Source organism: Phyllobates terribilis, unplaced genomic scaffold (genome assembly GCF_046119375.1).
Source record: "Phyllobates terribilis strain yellow unplaced genomic scaffold, ASM4611937v1 Scaffold_11__3_contigs__length_659146591, whole genome shotgun sequence".
Classification (NCBI taxonomy): Eukaryota; Metazoa; Chordata; class Amphibia; order Anura; family Dendrobatidae; genus Phyllobates; species Phyllobates terribilis.
In genome coordinates, this window is record NW_027362771.1 from 204621143 (window position 1) to 204648433 (window position 27291).

Here is a 27291-nt window from a genome sequence, read left to right on the forward strand (position 1 = left end):
TCCACTAAAGCTGCTGCAGTTAAAAAGCTTTTATAAGGATCGAGCTCGGCTGTCCACCGCAAGGCGTCCTACCGCCAGTCCCAGCCCCTATGCCTTGGGGTGCCTGCTGATGCTCTTCACTGAGTATCCCGTGGTCCCGAAGCATTTCCTTTGAAAAAATTAAGTGTCCAAACTACAGGTGGTGTAGCTTGCTTAACAGCCAGGATAATCCGCTGACTAGCAGACACTGCTACTAGGCACAAAGTATTTCCTGGGCTAGATGCAGTTAAAAATTTGTAATTAGATACTCTCGTTGGATGCTGAGAAAGCATTCCATAGAGTCTCCTGGCACGCCATATATTATTCTCTTAAAAAGCTTGGGGTAGGGGTCTAGGGGACCCTTTTATAGCCAAAATCACGGCCCTGTATCGCAATACGTCATCTAGGCTGAAGGTAAATGGAACTGTAGCACCCCGAGGGCTCGGTTGCTGCAGAGTTATTGCACCTCACCCAGAGGTGTGGTATCTCACTCTCAGGTAAGGATGGAGTGTGGATCAGGACCCCGACACCTGCATGCATTACACCACATTGCCGTGGGGCAGGGCGACCAATATGCCCCTGAGATGGGCACGACAGTCCCTGTCCCTGGCTGGAGTGGGGGGAGGGAACACTGAGGAAGGGGAACCCTGTAGTGCAGGAGCAGGGAGGAAGCAGTTCCTGGGTGCATTGAGAAGGTAGTATAAAAGGTGGGCACCATCTTAGTTCGGTGCAGAGAAGTCTGAGCAGAAGTGACAGGGAGCAGGGGCTCTGCATGAGCTCTGCTCCGGAGGCGGTCCCAGTAACAGAGGCCCAGGCCTGGAAGATGGAGAAGGAAGGAAGAGGAGCGGAGAAGGCTCCAGGAATGAGGAACGAAGGGATCCCAGGAGTGTGGACGAGCGAGTCGCCACCGCACGCCCGAATCCACCTGCGTGGAGGGGTCAGGCCAAAGGGGGAGACCGGTCCCCGAAACTAGTGGAGGCGGGAAACGACCCTCAGCTAGAAACCGAAGGCTGTGACATTTTATGTGGTGAAGCCCCTCGCTACACCCGCTAGGAGGGCAGCACATAGGGTCAGGGAAACTGGCGCCAAGTTTACCAAGAGGAGGCCCGAGGCAGCCGGACAGAAGGGTTGGTAAGAAAGGCCAGACAAAGGACACACAAAGGGGGTCCTGTAAAGCGCTCCAAAGTTATCTGGGAGTTGTCTGAGCCCCTCACCTGGTGAGCACAGTACGACGTGGGCAGCCGTTACCTGCAGAAGTGGTCTGGATAATAAGAACTGTGAGTAAAGGCCCTGGACTGCATCACTGACTCCGTGTCGTTACTGCTGCTGCCCTGCACCATCACCCCCATCCTCCGAATACACTGCCCTGAGGCTATACTCCTCCCGTGGGGACTTATGATACGCACTGCTGCACCCACAACACCAGCCTCAGCGGTCTGCCCTGCAGCGGCGGTTCACTCTGACCGCAATCCACGGGTGGCGTAGTCGGACATTTAAACATCAAAACCACATAAATAGTTCCGCCACTGCTTTGACCGCCCTGAGCCATGGAACCGGGTCGCCGCCACGGAGACTACAACCTCCAGCATCCACCAAAAAGCGTCCGGCTCCGGATGTCCCAAGGCCCAGGGGGCGCGTCAGAACATTTTCATCACCTTTCATAATCACCAATGGGACAAGGCAGGGATGTCCTTTGTCCCCTCTCTTATACATCCTAGTGACGGAGCACCTGCTCTCATCAATTCGCCATAACCCCAATATTAGGTGGATTGAGTTGGGAGGAACCGAGTACAAGTGCTCTGCATTTGCTGATGATGTCAATCACATATATCCATCAGCAGGCTGTTATGGCTGAAATAGATCACTTTGTTACATGGTCAAATTTTAAAATCAATGCAGCGAAGTCTGAGGCCCTCGATGTCTCCCTCCCCAAATCCATACAGGATTCCATCCAGTCCAACTTTCCCTTTGCCTGGCCCTCACAGGGTATCAAATTCTTAGGAATTCCTATTCATAGAGACCTCTCCCGTCTATGTTATCTTAATTTTGGGCCCTTTATTGAACAACTACATACAGACCACGGTTGGCAAGTTAGAACTGTAAGATTCACTACGTGAACCACTGGTGTTTTGTGGAAAAGCACATGTACACTGTGTTCCAAATTATTATGCAAAAAGTGTTTAGGAGTGATAAGGGAAGGATTTGTTTGTTTGTCAGTTAAACTCATTGATGGTGATGTGTGTCATGGCTCTTTATATCACTGTAGCAATTGCAGACACCTGTGCTAATTAGTTTGGCCGGTGTGTCCAATGAATGGCAAGACTACTTAAGAAGGCTGTCCCACATTATTAAGCAGCCTACATTTTCTGCCAAAATGGGAAAGAAAAAGGATGTGTCGGCTGCTGAGAAGCAACAAATTGTGGAGTGTTTAGGTCAAGGCATGACTACAATCAACATTGTGCGATGATCAGGATGAAGTGTCTTGGCAATCAAGAAGTATGTAGCTAATTGACAGTACACATGTGTGCGTGCTGATAAGGGCAAATTGAGGACTCTTTCCTACAGGCAATTACGTCAGGTTAAAAGAGCAGCGGCAAAAAAGCCTTGTCATAGCAGCAGACAAGTTTTTGAAGCTGCTGGTGCCTCCAACGTCCCCCGAACAACAAGATGCAGGGTCCTTCAGAGGTTTGCAGCTGTGCGTACGCCATCCTGTCGACCTCCTCTATCCACTGCACACAAGCAGAAACGGCTCCAATGGGCCAAACATTACATGAAGACTGATTTCAAAACTGTTTCGTTCACGGATGAGTGCCGTGCAACGCTCGATGGTCCAGATGGATGTAGTGGAGGATGGCTGGTTGATGGACACCCCACGCAAACACGGCTACAGCGCCAACAAGGAGGAGGTGGATTAATGTTTTGGGCTGGAATCATGGGGAGAGAGATTGTCAGTCCCGTTAGGATCCCTGAAGGGGTAAAGATGAACTCCATAATGTATGTGGAGTTTCTCAAACAGCACTTCCTGCCATGGTTCAAGAAGAAGAACCGTGTATTCCACAGCAAGATCATTTTCATGCATGATAATGCACCGTCTCATGCTGCACATAACACATCTGCATCTCTGGCTGATATGGGCATAAAAGGGGATAAACTTATGGTGTGACCCCCATGCTCCCCTGACCTCAACCCCATTCAGAACCTCTGGAGCATCATCAAAAGGAGTGTCTATGATGGCGGGAGGCAGTTCACATCTAAGCAACAGCTCTGGGAGGGTATTCTGTCCTCATGCAAAACAATTGAAGCAGAAACCATCCAAAACCTGACAAATTCAATGGACGAGAGAGTTCAGAAGCTCCTTTCGAACAAGGGATCCTATGTGCAAATGTAACATCACCTAGAATAAAGTTTTGAGTAGAAAACTGTTTGATTTCACTTTCTAATAACCTGCTAATGCTTATAATTTCAAAAATGACCATTTTTTTGTTCTTTATTAAAATGAAAAGGTTGATCGAAGAGTGTGGGGGATCTAAGAGTGTGGCAACCCAGTAGTCAGGATTACTTCGAATTCTGACAATCTGAGGGTCATGTTGCAGGTAGTGCAGGAAGAAGGCACTTATGTGTCTTGCGCATCTCGGAGCCCCAAAATTATTTTCCGGGCTAGATGCAGCTAAAAATTATTATTAATTTTAAATCTGGTGGAGCTTAGTATAGATGGCCTAATAGAATCAGTACTGCACACTGCTACAAAGCCCAAATTATTTTCCAGCCAAGATACAGATAAACATGATTAGTAATTTTAAATCTGGTTGAGCTTAGTATAGATGGCCTTATAGAATCATTACTGCACACTGCTAAAAAGCCCAAATAATTTTCCAGCCAAGATACAGATAAACATGATTAGTAATTTGAAAGCTTAAAACGGTTGGTGAGGTGATTTTAACCAATCATCAAGCTTTTACTCTCCCCAGGATGACACAGGGGTAGAAAAGTCGTTTCGGATCCATGATTTGTTCATCTTTATGAACGTGAGTCTGTCTACATTATCAGTGGAGAGCAGCGTGCCTTTATCTGTCAGCACACCACCAGCAGCGTTGAACACACGTTCAGACAGAACGCTGGCTGCGGGGCATTACAAGATCTCCGAGGCGTAAGTGGCAAGCTCCGGCCATTTATCCAGATTTGAAGCCCAATAAGAGCAAGGGTCCAGTGACACAGTCGTGGCTTCAATGTTTACTTGGAGATACTCCTGTACCATCGTCTCTAGGCGTTGACTATGTGTCAGACTTCTTGTCTCCTGTGGCCTTGCAAAGGATGGGCTAAACAAGTGGTGAATTGATTCCGCAAAATTGATGTTACCAGCAGATACTGTGTTTCTGTTACGGTTTGAGTGCTGAACACTCGACTGTCCCACGGTTGGCAAGTTGGAACTGTGAGATTCACTACGTGCACCACTGGTGTTTTGTGGAAAAGCACATGTAAGATTCTGCAACAGTGTCTGCTGATACTCCTGCATGCGTGCATCCCTTTCTATGGCAGGAATTATTTCTGCAAATTTACTTTTGTACCGGGGATCTAACAGTGTGGCAACCCAGTAGTCAGGATTATTTCTAATTCTCCCAATTCGAGGGTCATGTTGCAGGTAGTGCAGCAAGAAGGCACTCATGTGTCTTGCGCATCCAGGAGCACCTAGTCCCTGTTGTGTTGGTGGCGAGGTAACAATCATGCTTCCTTCCTCTGTCATCTCCCCCCAACCTCGCACAACAGAAATGTGATCAAGGTCTCCCTCATCTGATGAGTCTTCCATCAGTTCGTCCTCCACTTTTTCCTGGGCTCCTCCACCTTCCTCACTAGTTTGGCTGCTACCATGCGCCCTGGTAAAACTATCTCCCTCACCCTCACATGCCTGCCGCCTTGGTGCTGCCGACCGTCTGGACCTTGTAGATGTTAGCCCTTCCGCATACAACTCCTCCTCAGGTACCTGATCTGAGACCACTCCTCCAGCTTGATTTGCCCCACCTCTGGATCACCTTGGCCCAGGCTATACGTCAGAACGTATTGCACCAGGGCTTGTCGGTGCAGCCACAGTCGCTGCAACATGTGCAGAGTTGAATTCCACCGGGTAGGCGCATCGCATTTTAGCCGGTGAAGTGGCAGGCCCAACGACTTCTGTAGAGATGTAAGTCGCTGAGCTGCGGGATGCGAACGGCGGAAGTGAGAACACAGGGACCGTGCCCTCTGCAGAAGTCCATCTTGTCCGGGTTAGTGGGCTAAAAATTGCTGGACAACCAGGTTCAACACGTGAGCCATACAAGGCACGTGTGTGACATTGCCCCGGCGAAGAGCCGCACCCAGGTTTGCAGCATTGTCGCACACGGTCTTCCCTGGTTTCAGGTCCAGTGGAGACAACCATTCATGAAATTGGTTCTCCAGAGCTGACCACAACTCCTCAGCTGTGTGACTCACATTTCCCAGACATTTCAAAGTAAAAACCGCCTGATGACGTTGAGCCCTACTGCCAGCATAGTAAGGAGGTGTGCAGGATCCCTTCTGCGCAGTTAGAAAGCTTGTGGCTTGACCAGACAGGCTTTGGGTGCAGGTGGAGGACCGAGAGGAGGTTGAGGAGGCAGAAGCAGTGGAGGAACTTTGACATAAAGAGGATTGACGCACAACTCGTGGGGACGGCAAGACTTGGACAGCAGCCCCTTGTCCTGCTGTCACCATACTTACCCAGTGCCCAGTCAGCGACATGTAACGCCCCTGTCCATGCCTACTCGTCCAAGTGTCTGTGGTGAAATGCACCCCGTCACACACAGAGTTTCTCAAAGAAGCGGTGATGTTGTGTGCGACATGCTGGTGAAGCGCAGGCACACCTTTCTTTGAGAAGAAGTGCCGACTGGGCATCTGGTACTGGGGCACTGCGACGGACATAAGGTCTCGAAAATCCTCTGTGTCCACCAGGCAGAAAGGCAGCATTTCTGTAGCCAAGAGCTTGCAGATGGTGAAATTCAACCTCTTAGCTTTCTCATGGCTAGGAGGAAATGGTCTTTTACTTGTCCACATCTGAGGGACTGAGGGCTGGCTGTTGTGCTTAGACGGGGTTGATAAGGGTGTCCCCGGCAAACTGCCGGTCTGTGAGGAAGATGCAGGCGGACATGTTAGGTTGCCTTGATCCAAAGGTGGTGCTATCGATGTCGGACAGCGCTCAACACCAGCTGGTGTTACACCTCCAAAGAAAATGATGACCTGCCAATCACACTGGCTGTTGCGGGTAAAGAGATGGCAGGTCTGCGTCCCAAAACAGGTGTGACTGCTGTCCCCCCAGTCACAGAGGATGAAGAGGCCACAGATGCACAAGATGGGGAAGACGGTGGTTGACCCGGCGGGCTAGGCAACATTGTAGCACAGTGAGCTTCCCACTGCAACTTATGCTTCATGTCCATGTGCTGGTTCATGCATGAAGTACTCAAACTATGTATTTTTTGGCCTCTACTTAGCTTTTGTTGACAAATTTTACAGATAACACGAGTTGGGTCATCTTTATCGATCTGAAAAAATGCCCAGGCTATGCAAGGCTTAGCACCCATGCGACCTGAAGAGCCACCACGACTTATGGTCAGAGGCAGAGTTGTGTTTGAGGATGTAGTTGTTGACGTGCTTCCAGTACTACGTCTCTGTCCAGGAAAGCGCAACCTGACCTCGTCATCACTAGCATCCTCCTCCACCTCCTCTGCTGACCTCATCTCTTGGCTGACTGTGGGTTGACAGTAAGTGGGATCTCCAACCTTATCATCATCACCCTGTGTGTTATCACACCCGTCGTCCTCAGAGCCAACCTCTTCCTGCCCTGACAAAAAACTAAAGTTGTCGCTCCAATCAGGTATTTGAGTCTCATCATCATCTTCCTCATTGTCTCCACCAACAGGAGTTACAGTTTGGGAATGACGGTCTACATTATGGTCTGAACCTTCTGCGTCTGGTTCTGGATCCGACTCATAAAGATTCTGGGCATCAGTGCAGATCATTTCCTCGTCTGGATTCACAGAAGCTCTGGAGCCGACCTCTGATTCCCAGGCTATAGTATGAGTAAACAGCTCTGCAGACTCAACCATCTGTTCTACCTCATACTCAGACGGGCAGCTGGAGATTTGGGAGCTGTGAGGAAGCAAGTGCGATTGGGGTGACACCTCTGAGGACTGGAGTATTTGTGATGTTGAAGTTGATGTGGAGGAGAGCCCAGTTAAAGGAGCACTTGATATCCATTGAAGCACCTGCTGCTTTTGTGCCTCATCTGGAATTTGTAGCGATTGGCGTGGACGTAAGAAAGGGATCTTATCACATTGTCCGCTAAAAGAAGTAGACATTTTAGTTTTGCTGGAAGATGGTCTTTCTTCTGCAGATGTTACTGTTGCTTTAACACCTACTCCAGAAAAAGATGCAGAAAAAAATGATATTCAATTTGAAACCTGATGGAGGTCAGTATAGATGGACTAATAGAACAAGTCCCACACACTGTTAGAAGGCCAAATATTTTTTCAGAGCTAGATGCAGAAAAATATTATATTCAATTTGCAACCTGATGGAGGTCAGTATAGATGGACTAATAGAATGATGCTATGCCCAAAAGGTTTTACTTCACTAGGTGCAGTAAAAAAATTGGTATTCTATACACAGGTGGTGTAGCTTGCAACACAGATAGTCTACTCCACTGACTAACACACTCTGAAATAGGCCAAAAAGGATTAGCTTTGCTAGATTTAGCCAAATGCTGTGAAAAAAACTTGCACAGCACTGGCACAGACCTGCCTGGCAAAAACTGATAGGAACTGATGTAACTTAGTCCTGAAAAGGACTGCAATTACAATTAGTCTTTACTCCCACAACCTATCTATTTAAGAGCACAGACCTGCCTGATAAAAGTCGTAGGAAATGCTGTAACCTAGTCCTTAAAAGGACTGCAATCACAGCTATTCCCTACTCCCAAGCTATCTGTAGATTTGTGCGAAAATTGGCTTGAAATTAACAAGTTATAGTGCACATAGCAACAGCGGTGCCGTCTAACACGCAGCTGCAGCAGTGAGAAAATGTTGGCGACGAGGAAAATGGCTGGGTCTTATAGGGCAAGGACATGTGACATACACTGCCAATGACACATGCCCTTGCTTGTGTGAAAAAAAGCACTTCGCTCCGTGTGTGCGCTGCTGATAGGCTGACAGATTGCACCTCCCCACTGTAAATGCGGGAAAGAGAAAAAAAAAATGGAGATCTTCATTATTCCTGCAGAGATCCATCCCCTGCCCCTCCCCCCGCCCCGCTGTACACTCAAACTGCGTATTAACAATAATTTTCATCATTACAGAAAAAAATTCTAGTTATGATTTTGGTGCACGAACAGTTATCGAACATAACCTCGAAGAGCCGAATTTTTTTCAAATCATTCGTGTTCGCCGAACGGCTCGAACACCGCCCAAAACAGCTCGAATTTGAGATTGGCGAACAGTTCGAGTCGAACAACGCTCATCTCTAATAACCATCAGATCACAAAGTAATTTCTTCCTATCACACATTGATGGAATGCCATTATCAAGATACCATTTCCAAGCTATATTTAATAAATGCATAACATCGGCAGGGAACCACCCCAAAGATTACGGGACACACTCATTCCGCATAGGCGCGGCCACGGAAGCAGCAAGAGCAGGACTGTCAGAAACGGAAGTTCAGAGGATAGGAAGATGGCGATCCACGTGTTTGGCGGGATACATAAGACCGGACTTGTTATCCTAACGTGGTTTGTTTCTTTAACAGGTGACGCTAAGCCAACAGTGTGGGTGATAGGCCACTCGTATAAATATTGGGCAGAAAAAAGGGCGAAAGTCCGCCCAGGCGGGAGGAAATTAGAGTTTCGTAGCACATATTTCAACTATAGAGGTATTAGAGGCCTGCTATTGCCACAGGTACTAATGTAATCAAGGTAGGGAGAGAGGCAAGAGGTCCGGTGATCTTAGTTATACAGGCCGGGGGAAATGACCTAGGTCATCACAAGAGCACATAACTAATGGCAATAATGAAACTAAACACTGAGTGCTTCAGAGAATTTTTCACAAAACTAACAATAGTATGGACATGACCTCGGCTCATCTGGATGCCGTCACAGAGAGACACTGAGGAGCGCAAGCATGCCTGCTCTTCTCAGTGTCTGCGGGATGACAGGCTGGATGGCAGCGTTCTGCTGCGGTCCAGCCAGTCATCTCGATGTAGCAGAGCTGAAGCTGTCCTGGGAACCATGGAAAGGTAAGGATTATATTGGTTTATTATTTTTCTTTTATTGCAGGAGATCGTTGGCTTCAGCTGGAATGGGCGTGACGGTAAGTATGGTTTAATTTAGAACAATAAAGAATTGTGTGTTTATTTCAATTAAAGGACTTTTTTCTGGGTGTTTGTGTTTTTTTTAACTTTGACTATGGGGTTAGTAATGGGGGTGTCTTATAGACGCCTCTCCATTACTAACCTGGGCTTGCTGTCAGCTGGCATTATAAGCTGACATCAACCCCAGCCCTATTACCCCACTGCCACCGCTACAGGGAAGTGGGAAGAGCGAGGCTAAGTGCCAGAATTGGTGCATCCTATGGATGCGCCATTTCTGGGGCGGCTGACGGCTGGTGTTTCTAGCCTGGGAGGGGGCCAATATTCATGGCACCCTTCCTGACCTATTAATATCAGCCCCCAGCTGTCTGCCTAGCCTTTGCTAGCTATTAAAATAGGGGGGACCCCACGTCATTTTTTGGGGGGGTCCCCCATTTTAATAGCTAGTAAAGGCTAGGTATTCAGCTGGGGGCTGATATTAGTAGCCTGGGAAGCTCCGTGGGTATTACCCCCTTCCCAGGCTTCAAACATCTGCCCCAGCCGTCTGCTTAACCTCCGCTAGAGACTAAAATTACGGGGAACCCCACGCTAATTTTTTTTTTAATAAATTCTTTATTTTAACACTAAATGACAAGTACAGTAAGCAACACTGTCACTGTACTTCATATATATGTGACTGACATGTTTCTATCTAATCTATGTATGATTCTCTATTCCTTCTATTCTAAATTGTTGGGTACAGATGCTGAATTGCCGGCCGGCTTTTTTAAAGACACAGTGCATGAAAACACTATTATTTTTTTTAAATAAATCCTTTACACTAAATGACAAGTACAGTAAGCAACACTGTCACTGTACTTCTTATATATGTGACTGACATGTTTCTATTAGTGTTGAGCCACCCCCGTAGTGTTCGGGTTCGGTTCGGTTCGTCGAACATCGGGATGTTCGAGGAACTGTTCGTCGAACTATTCGTCGAACACCTTAGAACACCGTCGAACACCGTTAAAACCAATGGCAGGCAAACAAAAACACATAGAAACACATAGAAAACACCTTCAAAGGTGTCCAAAAGCTGACAAACTGCTCAGCAGACGCTTTCTTTAAAAAAGCCGGCCGGCAATCCAGCAGCGGCATACACCGGTACCCGACAATTTAGACAAGAAGGAATAGAGCATCACAAAAAGATTAGATAGATAGAAACATGTCAGTCACATATATATGAAGTACAGTGACAGTGTTGCTTACTGTACTTGTCATTTAGTGTAAAGGATTTATTAAAAAATATAATAGTGTTTTCATGCACTGTCTCTTTAAAAAAGCCGGCCGGCAATTCAGCATCTGTACCCGACAATTTATAGCAGACAGAATAGAGCTTCACACATAGATTAGATAGATAGAAACATGTCAGTCACATATATATGAAGTACAGTGATAGTGTTGGTTACTGTACTTGTCATTTAGTATTAAAATAAAGGATTTATTATTAAAAAAAATTGGCGTGGGGTTCCCCTTAATTTTAGTCTCTAGCGGAGGTTAAGCAGACAGCTGGGGTAGATGTTTGAAGCCTGGGAAGGGGGTAATACCCACGGAGCTTCCCAGGCTACTAATATGAGCCCCCAGCTGAATACATAGCCTTTACTAGCTATTAAAATGGGGGACCCCCCCAAAAAAATGATGTGGGGTCCCCCCTAATTTAATAGCTAGCAAAGGCTAGGCAGACAGCTGGGGGCTGATATTAATAGCCCAGGAAGGGAGCCATGAATATTAGCCCCCTCCCAGGCTAGAAACACCAGCCGTCAGCCGCCCCAGAAATGGCGCATTCATAGGATGCGCCAATTCTGGCACTTAGCCTCGCTCTTTCACGCTGCCCTGTAGCGGTGGCAGGGGGTAATAGGGCTGGGGTTGATGTCAGCTTATGATGCCAGCTGACATCAAGCCCAGGTTAGTAATGGAGAGGCGTCTATAAGACACCCCCATTACTAACCCCATAGTCAAAGTTAAAAGAAAACACAAACACCCAGAATAAAGTCCTTTAATTGAAATAAAGACACAATCCTTTATTGTTCTAAATTAAACCATACTTACCATCACGCCCATTCCAGCTGAAGCCAACGATCTCCTGCAATAAAAGAAAAATAATAAAGCAACATCATCCTTACCTTTCCATGGTTCCCACGACAGCTTCAGCTCTGCTACATCGAGATGACAGGCTGGACCGCAGCAGAACGCTGCCATCCAGCCTGTCATCCCGCAGACACTGAGAAGCGCAGGCATGCTTGCGCTCTGCAGTGTCTGGCTGTGACGGCATAAAGATGAGCCGAGGTCATGTCCAATGAACTCGGCGCACCTCATGCACGTCACTGACAGCGTGGGAAAATTCTCACGCTGAAGCGTGAGTGCAGGAGAATTCTCCCACGCTGTCAGTGACGTGCATAAGGTGAGCTCATGTCCAATGAACTCAGCTCACCTCCTGCACGTCACTGACAGCGTGGGAGAATTCTCCTGCACTCAGCGCTTCAGCGTGAGAATTCTCCCACGCTGAAGCGCTGAGTGCAGGAGAATTTTCCCACGCTGTCAGTGACGTGCATAAGGTGAGCTCAAGTCCAATGAACTCAGCTCACCTCCTGCACGTCACTGACAGCGAGGGAGAATTCTCCTGCACTCAGCGCTTCAGTGTGAGAATTCTCCCACGCTGAAGCGCTGAGTGCAGGAGAATTTTCCCACGCTGTCAGTGACGTGCATGAGGTGAGCCGAGTTCATTGGACATTAACTCGGCTCATCTGGATGCCCTCACAGAGAGACACTGTGGAGCGCAAGCAAGCCTGCGCTTCTCAGTGTCTGCGGGATGACAGGCTGGATGGCAGCGTTCTGCTGCGGTCCAGCCTGTCATCTCGATGTAGCAGAGCTGAAACTGTCATGGGAACCATGGAAAGGTAAGGATGATGTTGCTTTATTATTTTTCTTTTATTTCAGGAGATCGTTGGCTTCAGCTGGAATGGGCGTGACGGTAAGTATGGTTTAATTTAGAACAATAAAGAATTGTGTGTTTATTTCAATTAAAGGACTTTTTTCTGGGTGTTGTGTTTTTTTTAAATACTTTACTAGAAATTCATGGTGGTCATGTCTAATATTGGCGTAACCCCATGAATTTTGGGCTTAGGGCCAGCTGATAATGCCAAGCTGCCCCTAACCCCTTTATTACCCAGTGAGCCACCGCATCAGGGCCCTGGATGAGTTGGGTACAGCGCCAGAAGATGGCGCTTCTATGAACGCGCCATTTTCCGGAGTGGCTGCGGACTGCAATTTGCAGCGGGGGTGGCCCAGAAAGCTTGGGCCTCCCTGCGCTGCGGATTCCAGCCCCCAGCTGCCTAGTTGTACCTGGCTGGACACAAAAACAGGGCGAAGCCCCACGTCAATTTTCTTTAAATTATTTCATGAAATAATTAAGAAAAAAAGGGCTTCCCTATATTGTTGTGTCCGGCCAGGTACAAATAGGCAGCTGGTGGTTGGGGGCAGCCCGTTCCTGCCTGCTGCACCTGACTGGACACAAATATAGTGCGAAGCCCCACGTCAATTATTTTTTAATTATTTCATGAATTTCCTGAAATAATTTAAAAAAATTGAAGTGGGGCTTCGCACTATATTTGTGTCCAGCCAGGTACAGCAGGCAGGAATGGGCTGCCCCCAACCACCAGCTGCCTATTTGTACCTGGCCGGACACAACAATATAGGGAAGGCCTTTTTTTCTTAATTATTTCATGAATTTCTTGAAATAATTAAAAAAAATTGAAGTGGGGCTTCGCACTATATTTGTGTCCAGCCAGGTACAGCAGGCAGGAACGAGCTGCCCCCAACCACCAGCTGACTATTTGTACCTGGCCGGACGCAACAATATAGGGAAGGCCTTTTTTTCTTAATTATTTCATGAATTTCATGAAATAATTAAAAAAAAAATACGTGGGGCTTCGCCCTATTTTTGTGTCCAGCCAGGTACAACTAGGCAGCTGGGGGCTGGAATCTGCAGCGCAGGGAGGCCCAAGCTTTCTGGGCCCCCCCCGCTGCAAATTGCAGTCCGCAGCCACCCCGGAAAATGGCGCGTTCATAGAAGCGCCATCTTCTGGCGCTGTACCCAACTCATCCAGGGCACTGGTGCGGTGGCTCACTGGGTAATAAAGGGGTTAGGGCCAGCTTGGTATTATCAGCTGGCCCCAAGCCCAAAATTCATGGGGTCACGCCAGTATTAGACATGACCGCCATGAATTTCTAGGAAAGTATTTAAAAAAAACACAACACCCAGAATAAAGTCCTTTAATTGAAATAAACACACAATTCTTTATTGTTCTAAATTAAACCATACTTACCATCACGCCCATTCCAGCTGAAGCCAACGATCTCCTGCAATAAAAGAAAAATAATAAACCAACCTCATCCTTACCTTTCCATGGTTCCCACGACAGCTTCAGCTCTGCTACATCGAGATGACAGGCTGGACCGCAGCAGAACGCTGCCATCCAGCCTGTCATCCTGCAGACACTGAGAAGAGCAGGCATGCTTGCGCTCCTCAGTGTCTCGCTGTGACGGCATCCAGATGAGCCGAGGTCATGTCCAATGAACTCGGCTCACCTCATGCACGTCACTGACAGCATGGGAGAATTCTCACGCTGAAGCGCTGAGTGCAGGAGAATTCTCCCACGCTGTCAGTGACGTGCATGAGGTGAGCTCATGTCCAATGAACTCAGCTCACCTCATGCACCTCACTGACAGCGTGGTAAAATTCTCCTGCACTCAGCGCTTCAGCGTGAGAATTCTCCCACGCTGTAAGTGACGTGCATGAGGTGAGCCGAGTTCATTGGACATGACCTCGGCTCATCTTTATGCCGTCACAGAGAGACAATGTGGAGCGCAAGCAAGCCTGCGCTTCTCAGTGTCTGCGGGATGACAGGCTGGATAGCGGCGTTCTGCTGCGGTCCAGCCTGTCATCTCGATGTAGCAGAGCTGAAGCTGTCGTGGGAACCATGGAAAGGTAAGGATGAGGTTGCTTTATTATTTTATTTTTATTACAGGAGATCGTTGGCTTCAGCTGGAATGGGCGTGATGGTAAGTATGGTTTAATTTAGAACAATAAAGAATTGTGTCTTTATTTCAATTAAAGGACTTTATTCTGGGTGTTTGTGTTTTTTTTTAACTTTGACTATGGGGTTAGTAATGGGGGTGTCTTATAGACGCCTCTCCATTACTAACCTGGGCTTGATGTCAGCTGGCATTATAAGCTGACATCAACCCCAGCCCTATTACCCCCTGCCACCGCTACAGGGCAGCGTGGAAGAGCGAGGCTAAGTGCCAGAATTGGCGCATCCTATGAATGCGCCATTTCTGGGGTGGCTGACGGCTGGTGTTTCTAGCCTGGGAGGGGGCCAATATTCATGGCTCCCTTCCTGGGCTATTAATATCAGCCCCCAGCTGTCTGCCTAGCCTTTGCTAGCTATTAAATTAGGGGGGACCCCACGTCATTTTTTGGGGGGGTCCCCCATTTTAATAGCTAGTAGAGGCTATGTATTCAGCTGGGGGCTGATATTAGTAGCCTGGGAAGCTCCGTGGGTATTACCCCCTTCCCAGGCTTCAAACATCTGCCCCAGCTGTCTGCTTAACCTCCACTAGAGACTAAAATTAAGGGGAAACCCACGCCAATTTTTTTAATAATAAATCCTTTATTTTAATACTAAATGACAAGTACAGTAACCAACACTATCACTGTACTTCATATATATGTGACTGACATGTTTCTATCTATCTAATCTATGTGTGAAGCTCTATTCTGTCTGTTATAAATTGTCGGGTACAGATGCTGAATTGCCGGCGGCTTTCTTAAAGAGACGGTGCATGAAAACACTATTATTTTTTTTAATAAATCCTTTACACTAAATGACAAGTACAGTAAGCAACACTGTCACTGTACTTCATATATATGTGACTGACATGTTTCTATCTATCTAATCTATGTGTGATTCTCTATTCCTTCTATTCTAAATTGTCGGGTACAGATGCTGAATTGCCGGCCGGCTTTTTTAAAGAGACGGTGCATGAAAACACTATTATTTTTTTTAATAAATCCTTTACACTAAATGACAAGTACAGTAATCAACACTGTCACTGTACTTCATATATATGTGACTGACATGTTTCTATCTATCTAATCTATGTGTGATTCTCTATTCTTTCTATTCTAAATTGTCGGGTACCGCTGCTGAATTGCCGGCCGGCTTTTTTAAAGAGACGGTGCATGAAAACACTATTATTTTTTTTGATAAATCCTTTACGCTAAATGACAAGTACAGTAAGCAGCACTTTCACTGTACTTCGTATATATGTGGCTGACATGTTTCTATCTATCTAATCTATGTGTGAAGCTCTATTCTTTCGGTTCTAAATTGTCGGGTACCGGTGTATGCCGCTACTGAATTGCCGCTTTTCATGTTTCACTGTTGGCACTGTTCCCATCGATTTGGGCAATCACTGTAATGCCACAACCACCATGGCTGTGGCATTACAGTGAGTGGCAGACAATCCCTGCATGATTGGTGCTCTAAATAGCGCAAGACATGCAGGACACGCTTTTGGTGCACGAACAGTTATCGAACATAACCTCGAACAGCCGAATTTTTTGCAAATCGTTCGGGTTCGTCGAACAACTCGAACACCGCCCAAAACAGCTCGAATTTGAGATTGGCGAACAGTTCTAGTCGAACACCGCTCATCTCTAGTTTCTGTCTATCTAATCTATGTGTGAAGCTCTATTCTTTCTGTTCTAAATTTTCGGTACCGCTGCTGAATTGCCGGCTGGCTTTTTTAAAGAGATGGTGCATGAAAACACTAATATTTTTTTTAATAAATCCTTTACACTAAATGACAAGTGCAGTAACCAACACTGTTACTGTACTTCTTATATATGTGACTGACATGTTTCTATCTATCTAATCTATGTGTGATGCTCTATTCCTTCTTGTCTAAATTGTCGGGTACCGGTGTATGCCGCTGCTGAATTTGCCCGCCGGCTTTTTTAAAGAGAGTGTCTTCTGAGCAGTTTGTCAGCTTTTGGACACCTTTGAAGGTGTTTTCTATGTGTTTTTGTTTGCCTGCCATTGGTTTTAACGGTGTTCGACGGTGTTCTAAGGTGTTCGACGAAAAGTTCGACGTTCGACGAACCGAACCGAACCCGAACACTATGGGGGTGGCTCAACATTAGTCAGGACTCCAGGAAGGAGTGGAACAAGCGTTACGAGTGATGGACGGGGGTCAGAGTCCTGCATACGAGTAAGCAGGATCCTACGTGGCCTGGAAATAGAAAGGACATGTTGGAGAGTTACACTTGTTGGCCAACTTGCCGGTGTGGAGACCCAGGGCATGCTGCAACAAGCTGAATTATTTTAGAAATAAAATGCCTTTCTAATGGAATGAGTATAAAGAGTTAATAAAGCTGTGACCGATCCTCACCCATCCAGTTGTAAGAGTTACATTATTGTATTGTCAAGGAAAGGGGGGCGGTAGGGGGGCTGAGCGTCTGGGTTTGGTTGGGGATCCCCACAGTCTGCCTAGACTAGATGCATTTAAATATTCTTATTAGATACACAGGCTGTGCAGCTTGCTTCGCAGCTGGGCTACTACGCCCAAAGTATTGCCTAGGCTAGATGCAGTTAAAAATTCTACGCTGACTAGCAGACACTGAAGCTTTGGAGCAGACCTCTGAGTAAACAGCTCTTCAGACTCAACCATCTGTGTTACCCCAAGCCATAGTGTATATAGTTTCTTACAGTTAAAAAGGGGGGGGGGGGGACCCAACCCACCCGGAATTAACGATGCCAACATCACGTAAAACACAGCAAGGGGACTCCAAAAAGAGTCTCCATTTTTTCCAAAAATTGTGTCACAGACACCACGTAAGTGGCATCAATTGCCCCGGAGTTGCTTAAAACGGTTGGTGAGGTGATTTTACCAAATCCTCAAGCTTTAGTCTCCCCAGGATGACACAGGGGTAGAAAAGTCCTTGCGGATCCATGATTTGTTCATCTTTATGAACATGAGTCTGTCTACATTCTCAGTGGACAGCCACGTGCGCTTATCTGTCAGCACACCACCAGCAGCGCTGAACACACATTCAGAGAGAACGCTGGCTGTATGGCATGACAAGATCTCCAAGGCGTGAGTGGCGAGCTCCGGACATTTTTCCAGATTGGAATCTCAAAATTAGCAAGGGTGCAGTGACACAGTCATGGCTTCGATGTTCACTTGGAGATTCTCCTGTACCATCCTCTCTAGGCGTTGACTATGTGTCAAACTTCTTGTGTCCTGTGGCCTTGCAAAGGATGGTCTAAAAAAGTGGTGAAATGATTCCACAAAATTGCTGTTACGGTTTGAGTGATGAAGACTCGACAGTCCCACGGTTTGCAAGTTAGAACTTTGAAATTCACTACGTGCACCACTGGTGTTTTGTGGAAAAGCACATGTAAGATTCTGCAACAGCCACTGCTGATACTCCTGCTTGCGTGAATCCCTTTCTATGGCAGGAATTATTTTGGCAAATTTACTTTTCTACCGGGGATCTAAGAGTGTGGCAACCCAGTAGTCGGGATTACTTCTAATTCTGACAATCCAAGGGTCATGTAGCAGGTAGTGCAGCAAGAAGGCACTCATGTGTCTTGCGCATCCAGGAGGACCAAGTCCTTGTTGTGTAAGATTCTTACCTTGTGAGGTAAGAATCATGGTTCCTTCCTCTGCCCTCTCCCCCCAACCTCACACAACAGAAATGTAATCAAGGTCTCCCTCATCTGATGAGACTTACATGCCCATCGCCAGTTCGTCCTCCACTTCTTCCTCAGCTCCTGCACCTTCCTCAACAGTTTGGCTGCTACCATGCGCCCTGGTTAATCCCTCTCCCCCACCCTCCCATGCCTGATGCCTTGGTGCTGCCGAACGTCTGGACCTTGGAGATGTTATCCCTTCCGCATACGACTCCTCATCTACTTCCTCCACCTCCTCTTGTCCCACCACCTGACTCTGAATTCTGTTTACCGTGTGCTCCAGCGTGTAAATCACCAGAATAGTCATGCTGATAATGGCATCGTTAGCACTAAACATCTTCGTCGCCATTTCAAAACTGTGCAGAAGGGTGTGTGGTGCCCCTGAGGGTTCAGTCGCCACAGAGGTAATGCATCTCACCCAGAGGTGTGGTATCTCACCCTCAGGTAAGGAAGGAGTATGGCTCGGGACCCTAACACCTGCATCCAACACATACCCGCAGTGGGGGTAGGGCGAGATTTCTCCTAAGGGAGAGCACAGTCCCATTTCCCTAGCTGGCGGGAGGGTCCTATGTAGTGGGTGTGGGTGGAGAAAGCAGCGTAGGGGATCACATGACAGGGAGAGTATAATTAGAAAGCCATCTTAGAAAAAGCAAGCCAGTCAGAGGAGGAGAAGTAACAGGAGCAGAGGTTCTGCATGAGCTCTGCTCCGGAGGCGGGCCTTGCCTGGGAGGCCCAGAACTGAAGGAGAGAAGAGAGGAGTGGGAGCAGGAAGGCTCCAGGAACCAAAGGGACCCTAGGGGTACGGGCCGGGCAGAAGGCCACCCGTACACCCGCTGCTACCAGGACGTAGAGGGGTCATTCCAGATAAGGGGAACCAGTCCCTCAACTAGCGGAGAAACAGAAAGGCTCAACTAGAAATCGAAGGCTGCAGCATTTCATGTACTGCAGGCCAAAGTCCACACCAGTCTCACTAAGAAGGTCGCCACATAGGACCCAGGGGACGGAACACACGTCGCCCGCCAAGGTCCGAGGATACCGGATAGAAGTGTCACTGGGTGTGAGGTGCAGGGAGAAGGCCAGAGAAAGGACACACAGAAGGGGGTCCTGCTAAGTACTCCGGAGCTATCTGGGGGTGGACTGAGCCCCACACTGAGTACGCACAGCACGACGGGGGAGATTGTTCTGGTACCTGTAATCTGGACTGCAACAACTGTGAGTAAAGATCTTGGGACTGCATCACACGGACTCTGTGTTCATTAATGACTCCCTGCACTACAACCACCATCATCCACCCACACTGCCCTGAAGCTACACTCTTCCTGTGGGGAGTAATAATACCATTGCTGCAAAACCACCAGCTTCAGAGGACTGTTCCGCAGCGGCGGCCCCTTTGGCCGCACTCCACAGGTGGCGTAGTCGGACATTATAAAACCCATGTATACAAATTACCCTAGGATTGACCACCCTGGGTCACGGACCGGGTCACCGCCACATTGACTACAACCTCCAGCGTCTACCGGCCCGGCTCCGGGTACCCCACGGCCCAGGGGGTGCGTCAACTTCATAGGTCCCTGATCTGAGACCACTCCTGCAGCGTGATTTGCCCCACCTCTGGTTCTCGTTGGCCCAGGCTATACGTCAGAACGTATTGCACCAGGGGTTGTCGGTGCTGCCACAGTCGCTGCAACATGTGCAGAGTTGAATTCCACCGTATCGGCACATGGCATTTCAACCGGTGAACTGGCAGGCCCAACGACTTCAGTAGAGATGTAAGTCACTGAGCTGCGGGATGCGAATGGCGGAGGTGAGCACACAGCGACTGTGCCCTCTGCAGAAGGCCATCTAGTCCGGGATAGTGGGCTAAAAATTGCTGGACAACCAGGTTCAACACGTGAGCCATACAAGGCACGTGTGTGACATTGCCCCGGCGAAGGGCCGCACCCAGGTTTGCAGCATTGTCGCACACGGCCTTCCCTGGTTGCAGTTCCAGTGGAGACAACCATTCATGAAACTTGGTCTCCAGAGCTGACCACAACTCCTCAGCTGTGTGACTCACATTTATCAGACATTTCAATGTAAACACCGCCTGATGCCGTTGAACCCTGCTGCCAGCATAGTAAGGAGGTGTGCAGTGTTCCTTCTGTGCAGTTAGAAAGTGGGTGGCATTACCAGACAGGCTTTGGGTGCAGGTGGAGGACCGAGAGGAGGTTGAGGAGGCAGAAGCAGTGTAGGAACTTCTAGATAAAGAGGATAGATGTACAACTCATGGGGACAGCAAGACTTGGACAGCAGCCCCTTGTCCTGCTGTCACCATAGTTACCCAGTGCCCAGTCAGCGACATGTAACGCCCATGTCCATGCCTACTCGTCCAAGAATCTGTGGTGAAATGCCCCCTGTCACACCCAGATTTTGTCAAAGAAGCGGTGATGTTGTGTGCGACATGCTGGTGTAGCGCAGGCACACCTTTCTTTGAGAAGTAGTGCCGACTTGGCATCTGGTACTGGGGCACTGCGACGGAGATAAGGTCTCGAAAATCCTCTGTGTCCACCAGGCGGAAAGGCAGCATTTCTGTAGCCAACAGCTTGCAGATGGTGAAATTCAACCTCTTAGCTTTGTCATGGCTAGGAGGAAATGGTCTTTTACTTGTCCACATCTGAGGGACCCAGGGCTGGCTGTTGTGCTTAGACGGGGTTGAGAAGGGTGTCCCCGGCAAACTGCCGGTCGGTGAGGAAGATGCAGGAGAAAAAGGTAGGTTGCCTTGATCCAAAGGTGGTGCTCTCGATGTCGGACAGCGCTCAACAACAGCTTGTGTTTCCACTTCCAAATGAAATGATGACCTGCTAATCACACTGGCTGTTGCAGGTAAAGAGGTGGCAGGTCTGCATCCAAAAACATGTGTGACTGCTGTCCCCCCAGTCACAGAGGATGAAGAGGCCGCGGATGCACAAGATGGGGCAGACGGTGGTTGGCCCGGCCCGCTAGGCCGCATTGTAGCACAGTGAGCTTCCCACTGCAACTTATGCTTCATATCCATGTGACCGTTCATGCATGAAGTACTCAAACTATGGATTTTTTGGCCTCTACATAGCTTTTGGTGACAAATATTACAGATAACAAGAGTTGGGTCATCCTTATCGATCTGAAAAAATGCCCAGGCTATGCAAGGCTTAGAGCCCATGTGACCTGAAGAGCCAACACGACTTGTGGTCAGAGGCGGAGTTGTGGTTGAGGATGCAGTTGTTTATGTGCTTCCAGTACTCTGTCTCTGTCCAGGAAGGCGCAACCTAACCTCGTCGTCAATAGCATCTGTGACACCCAGCTGCTCTTTATATCACAGATCGTAGAAGAGTGCATTGATGGAATCCTCCACAAGAGGCCCCCATAAACATTCACACATCTCCACCTTCCACCTCAGACCAGCAGAGGGAGCCAGTTAGGGATATAAATAGGGAAGGTGGAGCTAGGCTGTTCTGTTCCTCTGAAGAGTTCCTGCAGTAGAGAAGCCTAAGAGAGGTCAGTCTGCAGTGGAGCTCAGTCTAGTCTAGAGAACTCAGTTAATAGTTCAGCAGTGTAGCACGAGGCTCCTGCTAGCTAGATTCTGGGAGCCCAGTTAGAGCTTAAGGTGTGCTGGCGCCATAAGATCAGTGAAGCGCGGCAAGCTGCCGTTAGTGTGTATAGCCTAGTGAGGTCCCGAGTAGGCCGAAGGCGAGTGGAGAGTTAGTACATAGGGGGCAGAGGAGCTTATCCAGCTCACCCCAAAGCATTTACCAGATACCGTGTCCGAGCTTACCGGGATCTCTATTACCCAGTAAGACATTACCAGAATCCCTGGAGAACTACACGTCCCAGGATCGCTAAGGTGCTGATACGTAACAGAGCCAGGAGACGCTTAGGCCCCGCATACTGGGAGTGTGAACTCCAAGACAAGGCCCTACCACAAGGTCAGCCAGCGCAGGACAGAGACAAAGTTAGGCCTAGCTCCAGGCAGGTCAGAAACTTACTACGCAGAGGCAAGAAACAGGAGGCCCTACACCCGCTCATTGGGGAGGATCCTGATTTGCACCCTTCACCCTACAGTGCTCCGGGATGTGCCTGAATTTCCACCAGTAAAAGGTACTGAAGTGACTACCGTGTCCATTCCCGTTCTTGCTCTGACCCAGCTGGGTCTCGCCTGTCCTGCATTCCCCCTGCATATGCTTTTCTGAGGCCTAGCTCCACCTGTGGGGAGCTATACCATCGCGCTGCCTTATCACCGGCCTCAGTGGACTACTGCAGCACTGGTGCTTCTCACCAGATACCACAGGTGGAGTCACGAACACTTACAAAATTAACAATTATCCACCCTTTTAAAGAGTGACCCCAGGGTACGGGCCCGGGAGCCAACCACAGCGACATCCCAAAGGCCAGGCAAAGGCCCGGGTACCGAGTCATCCCCATCCCCTGGGCTAGTCACATCCTCCTCCACCTCCTCTGCTGACCTCATCGACTGGCTGACTGTGGGTTGACAGTAAGTGGGATCTCCAACCTTGTCATCATCACCCTGTGTGTTCTCACACCCGTCGTCCTCAGAGCCAACCTCTTCCTGCCCTGCCCGAAAAGTCAAGTTGTCGCTCCAATCAGGTATTTGAGTCTCATCATCATCTTCATCATTGTCTCCACCAACAGGAGTTACAGTTTGGGAACGAGGGTCTACATTATGCTCAGAACCTTCTTCATCTGGTCCTGGATCCGACTTATAAAGATTCTGGGCATCAGTGCAGATTATTTCCTCATCTGGATTAACAGAAGCTCTCGAGCAGACCTCCGTTTCCCAGGCTATAGTATGGGTAAACAGCTCTGCAGCCTAATCATCTGTGTTACCCCATACTCAGATGGGCAGCTGGAGACTTGGGAGCTGTGAGGAAGCAAGTGCGATTGGGGTGACACCTCTGAGGACTGGAGTATTTGTGATGTTGAAGTTGAGGTGGAGGAGAGCCCACTTGAAGGAGCACTTGATATACGTTGAAGCACCTGCTGTTTTTGGGCCTCATCTGTAATTGGTAGCGATGGGCGTGTCCGTAAGAAAGGGATCGTATCACATTGTCCATGAAAAGAAGTAGACATCTTAATTTGGCTGGAAGATGGTCTTTCTTCTGCAGATGTTACTCCCCCCCACCACGGGGGGGGCTCGACCCACCAGCGGACAGGCACCAGTATTGGGAGAGGGGGGCTGGCCATCAGGGTCCACCGCGGCTCTGGCACAAGCCCGGCGACACAGAGGTCGCACGGGCAGGAACGGACTGGCCGTGTCGGCTTGGCACTCCAGCGTAGTCCCTCTGCCCGCTCGCACCCGTAACCTCAAAGGGATGCGCAAGCGGCTTTTCTTCCCAGGGCTGTTCCTCGCCCAGCAGGAATGTGGGGGAGCTCAGGTCGGCCTTCCTCTGTACTCCCTTACCTTCCTCGCCCTCTTTCCTTCTTCGTTCTCCATCTAACCCCTCGACTCTGTGGTGTCCGCTCTCCCTCCAGTTCTCTCCTTCTCACAGGTGGACTACCGCATGTATTCACACTGTGGCGAATCTTTTGGGCCCAGGCATAAGAAGTTGTCGAGGTAATGGATAATATGTGCCCCCTTAGAAACGTCCATTACAACCCATTCAAGGAAGCAACTAAACGCCTCAAATAGTGAGCAGGATCTGGAGCACCCCATGGGCAAACAGCGATCTATATAGTATGCTCCTTCCCAGAAGCAGCCCAATAGGTGGACACTATTCGGAGGCACAGGTAGTAAGTAACCGGAACGTCACATCAATGTCTGTTTTGGCCATTAGGGTGACCCTTCCCAACTTCTTGATCCGCCTGATTGCCTTGTCAAAGGATGTACAGTATATACTACTGTACTAGGTTCCGCGTCGATGTTGTCGTTTACGGACCTGCCCCTTGGATATGACAAATGGTGGATTAGTCCTAAAGTATTGGGTTCCTTTTTTGGCACAACTCACAACGGGGATACCACTATGTCTTGTAAGGAAAGTGTTCTGAATGGAACCGCCATTCTACCTAAAGATATTTCTTTTTTTAATTTTCTTGTCACGACGTCTGGGTGTTGGTAGGCTGATTTTAGATTTTTACTCCAGCCTTTCTTGACTTTAGAAGGGCATGACATGCCTAAATCTGTGTCTCCCCCTCCTTTTACTCCTCCACCTCTTTTCTTTTCGCATGACTATATGTACTTGTCACTTTTCCATGTGTTAGTTGTGTCTTCTGAGCAGTTTGTCAGCTTTTGGACACCTTTGAAGGTGTTTCTATGTGTTTTTGTTTGCCTGCCATTGGTTTTAACGGTGTTCGAAGGTGTTCGACGAACAGTTCGACGAACAGTTCGGCGAACATACGGGTGTTCGACGAACCAAACCGAACTCGAACACTACGGGGATGGCTCAACACTACTAAAAACCATCTCTGACAAAACTCTAGCGGTCATGACTAGTGATGAGGGAGTACTGTAATATTCATAATCGCTATACTGGTAACGAGTACTTTGTAATAATCGTGTATTCGTTCCCAATAGCGAGTACAATGTAAGTCAATGGGAAATGCGAGTAATTTTCTGCTGGACCCTACAAAGGGGTCTAGGGGACAGAGGAAAAGGCTGAAATGGATGGGAAAGTGATGAAACAGAATGGGCCTGCATGCATTTATGACTCACATATGGTTTCTAGGAATAAGTTTGATGCAGTATTACGCCACTTTTACAGACACACAAGAACAACTACCAAACATAACCTAAATTGCATTTAACAGGCCAAAAAGGTTAAGAAACAGTTTTTTCCTGCATAATCACTTGCATATAAGGCTAAATAAACCAGAGAAACCAAAAAAATATCCATTTTAGCGTTTGTTCACACATACTGTTGTGGCTTTTTTTTTCCTTTTACAATTGGGAGGGCCCTGACTTATACATTTTGTAGGTCCCTCTGTCATACATCATTTTTAGTTCGCTATTTCGCAGCACTTTACAAGCACAGATAGAACGTACAAGTAGGTATGTTGATCTTTGACCTGAGAGGCCTCAGGTGGCTCTGTAACATGCGTTTTGGAGGGACAGCTGTTACTTAGACATTTGGGCAGTCCCTCCATCATTGACACTCAGACAGTGGAATACATATTCCATAGCAGTTTACAATGTGCCCATTATAGCGTGGTGCTTGACTCTCCTCCTCCTCCACCACCATGTGATACTGCGGCCCTAAATTCAAATGTTTAGAGGGCCTGCAGTAGGCAGGAAAGCTGAGTTTTGTGAGAGCCCTCGTGTGGCCCTGTAACATACATTTTGAAGTGCCCTCTCCTAGAAATTTTGGAGGTTCCTCTTGTGTACATTTGAGAGTGCCCTCACTTATTCCTAATGTAGGGCTCTCACTCTATTATTTAACTCATGTAAGGGCAGAGACTACAGAGAAAAAGGCCAAGAGACATGGAGTACTAGAAGGTAGGAGTGAGTGTGGCCTGCGATTCTCAGGTTTGGCTGAACTCAGTGAACCGTAAAAATAAAGCTGCACTAGTCAACTGGATGACAAGCTCAAATATTTCACTTGTGCTAGTCAATGGACAAAGGATTTATGGTGCCCCCCCTCCAGGATGGGTTGGAGAAGCTTCTCCAAATGGCTCAGAGATTTTGATTGTCAATATTCCCCAGATTATATAGGAAGAGAGGACTTCTTGATACTGTACTACCTGGTCCAGTGCAGAATGTGCATCAAATTTCCAAAAATTACTCCTGGGGGCTGTGTCGTAGGTGCAGGAAGATTCCATGAGAAGGGCCTCCCTTGACAAACATTATCTACAATGGAGAACTATAGTAGTTATTGCCCTCAATTCAAGTTTTCAGAGGGCCATCAGTCAGTCATCAACAGTCAGTGTAAATTTCTATTGAATATTTATCACCTATCTCAGTCACAATGTGGCACAAGTCAGGCATGTTTTTTTCCAAATAGGATGGCTGACAGTACCTTTCTATTGAACATGTATCCCCTATCTCAGTCACAATGTGGCACAAGCCAGGCATGTTTTTTTGTCAAATAGGGTGACTGACAGTACATTTCTATTGAATATGTATCCCCTATCTTAGTCACAATGTGGCACAAGCCAGGCATGTTTATGTTTTTTTGCCAAATAGGGTGACTGATAGTACATTTCTATTGAATATGCATCCCGTGTCTCAGTCACAATGTGGCACAACCTGTGACAAGGGCCTCCAATGACAAATATAAATTTGGTAGGACCACTGTACATTCCAGATTTGTCCACTGCACAATGTCCATAGGGTTTGAAAAAATTAGCCTTATGGGCTGAGTCAAGGTTGATGCAGGAAGCTACCATCCCAAGGGCCTCCAATCACAAATAGTAGTTATCCTGGAGTAGGAAGACTGTCCTGGTTTGTCCCCTGCACAATGTGCATAGGGTTTGTAAAAATTAGCCCTATGGGCTGAGTCATGGTTGATGCAGGAAGCCACTATCCCAAGGGCCTCCAATCACAAATAGTAATTAGGCTGGTGTAGGAATACTGTCTTGGTTTGTCCACTGCACAATGTTCATAGGGTTTGTAAAAATTAGCCCTATGGGCTGAGTCATGTTTGATGCAGGAAGCCACCATCCCAAGGGCCTCCAATAACAAATAGTAAATAGGCTGGAGTAGGAATACTTTCCTGGTTTGTCCACTGCACAATGTCCATAGGGTTTGTAAAAATTAGCCCTATGGGCTGAGTCATGGTTGATGCAGGAAGCCACCATCCCAAGGGCCTCCAATCACAAATAGTAGTTAGGCTGGAGTAGGAATACTGTCTTGGTTAGTCCACTGCACAATGTGCATATGGTTTATAAAAATTAGCCCTATGGGCTCAGTCAAGGTTGATGAAGGAAGGAAACGGGTTTTTATGGGAAGAGGGTAATGTTAACAACAGTAGCATGAATCTGCATTTTTAGTGAATTTATGTTGGCTTGCTGTCATCTGGAGGAATTGCAAACTGTGGAGATAACCAGTCCTTGTTGAATTTAATCAGAGTAAGTCTTTCTGCATTTTCCGTGGAGAGGCGTGTGCACTAGTGTTGAGCGAACATGCTCGACACTGCTCAGTACTCAC